The following is a 6,511-nucleotide window of genomic DNA, read 5'->3' on the forward strand; positions in this document are numbered from 1 at the left end:
CAGGCACTCTCCCTGACAAAGCCACTGCTCTGTAGAGAACACCACATTGTTAGAACTTCATTGTTCACAGGCTCCCAGCAGGAAATGGTTATTTCTAGAGTGGGGTCTATGAATCCTTTTGGGTAGGAGGAGGTAGCTGTCCCCTGGCAGCCTCTCAGTGCTTTTGCTACTGGTTACAATCAGCCAATGCTGACCACTAGTAACAGTTTTCCCCGTTCTTTAGAATTCCTCTTCCCTAAAGTCATATGACATTCATTCTAACCAACATGGCATCAATAGAGAAACTAGGTGCTCCTCTAGGTACCTGTGCTGCACACAGCCTTTTAAAGCACCATGAGAATGGAAAAACACAAAGCTGTTTGGTGTGTTGTTGCTTTTACAGATCACTATAGAGAGCATGTCTAAAGCCACAGAGAGCACAAAACATAGGCCTGTGCTCACACACAGAGCTGGGCTTAGAGAATTTGATCAGATATATGGCTGAGGAGATATAGGAGGAAGATCTGTAATTTGGATGCATGCCTATAATCCCACACTGAAGCAGGACTGCCAGTCTGAACTACAAAGTGAGGTCAAGGTTAGCCTAGGCTAGAGTGAGACCCTGTCTCAAAGCACACAAATGAACAGAAGCTGCAGTAGTGGCTTGGGTATGACTTGGGGCCCATAAATAGGGGTGATGACCAGGAAGAATGGCAAAATCAGGCTAAAGTGACATTCAGTAGCCATACACTGGAGTGAGCTACTGAATGCTAGTTATGCTGTCCTGTCAAAGTATTCCCAAGAGTCCTGGCCTGCTCGCTGCTGCTCTGTGGCTGTGAAAAGACAGGATGACCAAGGCAACTCTTAGAAGGGAAAACATTTAGTTGGGCTTGCTTTCAGATCAGTTCATTTCATCATGGTGGGAAGCATGGCGGTGTGCAGGAAGACACAGTGCTGGAGAAGTAGCTTTTGAAACCCAAAACACTTTCCCTTCCTCCAACAAGGTCACACCTCTTCATCTTTCTCAAGTATGCTGCTCACTGATGATGACCATTCAAATATATGAGCCTATGGGGGCCATTCCTATTCAAACCACTGTAAGAGGACCCCAGACTTAGTAGGCCCTGAGACATTAGCACAACTGAGTCCATGATCGCAGTACCATTCAGGCTGTAAAACTCAGCACACAAACAGTACCACCTGCCAATCCAGACTTCTTGGAAAATGTCTAAATGTCTAAATGTACTAACCTTAGCTTCTGTGGTTTGCTCTTTTTTTGTTTGTTTGATTTGTTTTTTTGTTTTGTTTTGTTTTTTTGTTTTTGTTTTTTGTTTGTTTTGTTTTGTTTTGTTTTTTTTTTTTTTTTTTTTTTTTTTTTTGAGACAGGGTTTCTCTGTGTAGCCCTGGCTGTCCTAGAACTCACTCTGTAGACCAGGCTGGCCTCGAACTCAGAAATCCGCCTGCCTCTGCCTCCCAAGTGCTGGGATTACTGTGGTTTGCTCTTATCTAGGGGTTAGAAAAATTACTGAAGAGAACAACGTTCATCTCATATCTGTTGCAGAAACACTGATTCTGCAGATGGGTATCACTTAAGGAATTTCTTCCCTGGAGAATGGAGGCATGAGGGAGGACAGGAAAGGCTACTTTTCTCTACAGTCTCAGGCCAGGGGAGACAGAGAAGCTGCTTTCCACCCACAGAAGGCTGATGACGTTCATTGACTTCGTTAACACTGAGCTGAGTCTCCTTCAGTCAGGAGTGTCTTCCACAGCTGAAAGTAAGTAAAGCCAGAGGGCAAAGAAATGCTTCCTTCCACAGATCTATCACCATGAGAGTGACCTTCTCAGTTGCCATCCTTGTTCTAGCCAGCTCAGTGTGGACTTCCTTTGCAGTTGGTGAGTTACAACTTCTTGCTCTAGTCACTTTTTTTTTTCTGCAATATATCTAATCTATGGGGATATTAGAAGTGTAAATACCATTAGATTCATTCACTCATCATTCATTCATTCATTCATGGTGCTGGAGATTGAGTACCTTGTGCATACTGGCTAAGCATCGTACCGTTTAGCTATATTCCCAGTCTCACCATTTAGATTTATTTGATCCTTAATACCTCATTTTACAAACGAAGCAGAAATCCAGAGAAAGATTCCTACAGTGTCACTTGTCTCACAACTGGGAGTTGGACCCCAGCCTTTCAAATCCAGGGCCACTGGTTTTCCAAATACTAGAACTAAAGAGGACACTCACCTAGGAAGCACTCGTTACCACAGCATTCATATCTGTACATATCTCAAGCCCCAAAAGAACATCAGTAGGCTCTGTAGAAGGAGACTCTTTTCTTCTGGCTGATGATTGACAGCGTTTAACAAATGCAGCCTCCACAGTTAACTGTGGGAGGCTCTGGGGGCCCAGAGATAGCTTGTAGGCAGTAATGTACCCAATTTATAATATGGGAATTTATTACGAATAGTCAGATTAGTTGTTTTTAATGTTGAGCTTGAACGCTTTCTTTATTGGTGGCTGCTTTTAGGCCTACAATGGTTAAATTAAATGATGATTTATTCACTATTAAAGGTTTTTTCCATTCCTAAAGAGCTGTCCCTCTTTTAGCTATAATTTAAATTTACATTGAAATTTAAATGTACATTCTTTCCCATTTAGAGTTTTTTTCCTCATCATTTGCACATCAGTGGCAGCGGTCTGTGTGGCCCATTTGCCGGATATGTGTCTAAAATGGAACATTGGTTATCAATAGCAATTATTTTCCTCAAGCCTGAGAGAACGTTTGCTTAGTAACAGCTTAAATTACTGTAAGACATCATCCATATTGCTCCCAATATCTTTAACACCATGCTGGTTTTCCCAGGGCCCAGCACTAGCCTATTACATATCCAAGAAATATATAGTGTGTGCTGCAAACTGGGCTAGATGCGTGTATGGCAGTAATGTCCCCAGATTCACAGTAGGACACACCAGTGGTGGAAGATACAGTGACAGCATGACGTATGCCAAGTATTAATAAATATTTTCATAAAGGACTCATAGATGTCAGGCATGGTGGTCCACACCTTTAATGCCAATACTTGGGAGGCAGAGGCAGGGCATCTGTGACTTTAAGCTTGAGACCAGCCTGGTCTACAGAGTGAGTTCCAGGACAGCCAGAGCTATGTAGAGAGACCCTGTTGTTCAATGATTTGAAGTTATATGACTCAAGTATAATTCTGTATGATTCTTCTATAATTACTTACATGTAGACTAGTGAAACTCAACATCCTTTAAGATGTCTCAGCATTATCACAGATAATTTATAACTTAATATAGATTTTCTTAACCAACTAATACAAATACAAGTGGCAGGGATGGTTGAGGATGGCTCACTAGAGTACTTGCCTAGCATGCACAAAGCCCTGGGCTCCATCCCTAGTGCCACGTAACTGGACAGAGGGACACACATCTGTAATACTAGCACATTAGTAGGAGGCAGCAGGAGGTAGAGGCAGCAGGCTCAGAAGTACAAGGTCATCCTGGACTTATATAGAAATCCCAAAGCCAGCCTAGTCTACACAGACCCTAAAGAAAGATGGGTGGTAGGGTCAGGTGTCTAGCAGAATAAAGAGGACTAGTTGTCAGGCGAGAGAAGAAAAGGGAGATGTGGAGGGTACATGGAGGAATATTGCCAAAGCACTTTCCTTTAAGGCTTATCTTATGTGCACATGTGTTTTGCTGGTGTTCACATATGTGGACCATGCTGGTGAACTGGCACTGTTTGTTCACTGCTTTCAGAGGCAAGAAAAGGGCCCTGGAGTTATGGGTGGTTGTGAGCCATTGTTTGGGTGCTGGGAACTGAACATGGGTCTTCTACAAGAGCAATAAGTGCTCTTAACTGCTGAGCCACCTCTGCAGCTTCAATAGTTCATACTTACATAAAAATGTCTTTATGAAACCCAATATCACATAAAATTACATATACCAATTTTAAAAAAAAAAGAATTTTAAGAATAAAAATAGTTAAACCTATGAATTTTCTAAGTTATTTCCCCATGAAGTAGATGCAGCAGATCTCTGTTTCACTCCTGACTGTTTGTAGAGATCAGCTTGTGCTAAGAAGGAAACCCTGGGCTCTAATGACGGGATGGGATGCTCCTGCATGAGCAGGGCCCCTGCACCTACCCTTTTCCCTGTGGTCATAGACAGGGCAGTAACTCTTCTGTGTGTGCTGCTATCCTCCAGATTTCTTCCTTCCTATGGGATCTCACATGACCGAGGAACTTCTACAAAAGACAAAGGTGAGCTCTACTTTCTAGGCTCCAAGAACAGGGATGGAGAGAGAGAGAGAGAGAGAGAGAGAGAGAGAGAGAGAGAGAGAGAGAGAGAGATTGATTCCCTCCCAGGTACTTCTGTGAGGTAGGGAACAGGAGCAGCTTGCTTGGGAACACCATAATCATAAGAGAGTCCAAGTGGGTACTGGAGAGTTGGTTCACCAGTTAAGAGCACTGACTGCTGTTTCAGAGGTTCTGGGTTCAATTCCCAGCAACTACATGGTAGCTCACAACCATCTGTAATGGAATCTGATGCACTCTTTTGGTGTGTCTGAAAAAAGCAATAGTGTATTCACATACATAAAATAAATATTAGAGAGAGAGAGAGAGAGAGAGAGAGAGAGAGAGAGAGAGAGAGAATGAATGAATCATTTGGTTACCCCTTGGAGCTCTTCCACACATTGCTCCAGTCTGCAAGCTACCTGTGAGATCCATTAAATGCATGAGGAGGTCATGGCTCAAATTCAGGTTGGTTTTATGCTGGTGTGAACACTATTTCCACAGTGATAACCAGGATATTTATACATCACCCTCACACCCAAAACCCAAGATGCATTCTGTCAACCCTTCCTCTTAACTGTGATGTGGTAAGCTGGAGTGTACTGCTATTTAAGACAGTATGGATTGTAAGTCACTCACCAATGCTTATAATAAATCCCAATTTTTGCCAGATATGATGTCTCATGTTAATTCTAGTACTGGGGAGACACAGGTAGAAATTTCTATGTGAGTCTAAGACCAGTCTAGTCTACATAGTAAGTTGCAGGATAGGTAGAGCTACAGAGACTCTGTCTCAAATCAATCAATCAAGCAACCAACCAATCAATCAATCAAGTAACAAAAAAGTAGAAATATCAAAGTAGAGAGGCAGAGAGGTCAGCTTGGTCTACAGAGGTCCTGGACAGCCAGGGCTACACAGAGGAAAGAAAAGTAGAAAAGGAAACAACAAAAAGAAAAATAAAAGAAGAAACTCCCTCCATTTTTTTTAGAATTTTTTTTTCTTATTAATAATTATTTTAATGTATGTGGGTCTGTATGAGCTCACACCACATGTACACAGGTCCCCATGGAAGACAGAAGATCCCCTGGAGCTGGAGTTACAGGCAGTTGTGAGCCATCTGGTACAGGAGCTGGGAACCCAACTCCACTCCTCTGAAAGAGCAACAGGTGCTGAGCCATCTCTCCAGCTCCAGAAATGCCTGTTTGGGAAGACGTTTCCCAGCTTTTACTTTCTGTACTATCACAATGACACTCTGTGATTTGTAGAACAGAGACTTTCTTTCTAATAAGGAAGAGGAGGGAGGCTAGGAAAGCACAGAACATTTACTATAGTTATATAGGGAACAATGGTGAGGACCAGGATAGATGTGGAGGATCTGAAGCCTGTCTTCTGAACTCCTGGTCTAGTGTTCGTTACTCTATCCACCATTCCTGCTACCACTAACAATGGTCAAGGGGCCTGGAGGGAGATGAAGGAAGCAGTGTTCTGTGTCTCACTTCAGGCCTTGTGCATCAAGAATATACAGATGTGCTGCATACTCCCCTACTTCAAGGTCAGTGAGCCTATATGTGGCAGTCACCAAGAAACCTACCAGGGTGAGTGCCAGTTCTGCTCCAGAATTCTGCGAGTCTTCATTTTATTATCCCTTGCCTCAACCACTCACATTCTTCCCTTCACACACCCCTCCATTACTTGCTTTTCCATTTCTTCCCTCTCTCCTCTTACTCCCCAAAGTTGAATGGGATCCTGGTCCAATAATGCAGAAACAGAAAGCCACAGAGGTCAGAGTGCAGTGCCTGGCATGGACAATGACCAAATGGAGGGAACTCAGTAGCAAGTGGGCACATGATTCAGATCATGTGACCATAGCCCAGTGGGTTCACCCAGCTACAGAACAGCCTAATGAAGCAGAGATGGGCTGGTGAGATGGCTCGGCAGGTAAAGGCACTTGATACCAAGCCTGACTTGGTGTTTGATCCTAGGGACTCACATGGTAGAAGGACAACCCTAAATTCTAGAAGTTGTCCTCACCACCACACATACACCATGCCACACACGTACACAAACACATGCTCATGCACACACATAAAATATGTAATTAAAACATGTCTTAAAGAGGAGGGGGGATGGGCAGAAAAAGAAGTGTGATGAGGAGGAGAGGATGGGGAGCAGAAGTGAGCTGGGTGATAAGTTTGCCCAACTAATGGTTTA

At 43.3% G+C, this 6,511-nt stretch overlaps 1 long non-coding RNA gene across 1 annotated transcript; it reads left to right on the forward strand.

Annotated features, from left to right (window-relative positions):
* The first annotated feature begins 1,806 nt into the window (after positions 1-1,806).
* On the forward strand, positions 1,807-5,832 carry LOC117725067 (uncharacterized). The gene is made up of 3 exons (XR_004608898.2): positions 1,807-1,872; positions 4,211-4,266; positions 5,802-5,832. It is a non-coding gene; the product is annotated as an uncharacterized LOC117725067 (long non-coding RNA).
* The last annotated feature ends 679 nt before the right edge of the window (positions 5,833-6,511 follow it).

Source organism: Arvicanthis niloticus, chromosome 21 (assembly GCF_011762505.2).
Source record: "Arvicanthis niloticus isolate mArvNil1 chromosome 21, mArvNil1.pat.X, whole genome shotgun sequence".
In the NCBI taxonomy this organism is placed as follows: domain Eukaryota; kingdom Metazoa; phylum Chordata; class Mammalia; order Rodentia; family Muridae; genus Arvicanthis; species Arvicanthis niloticus.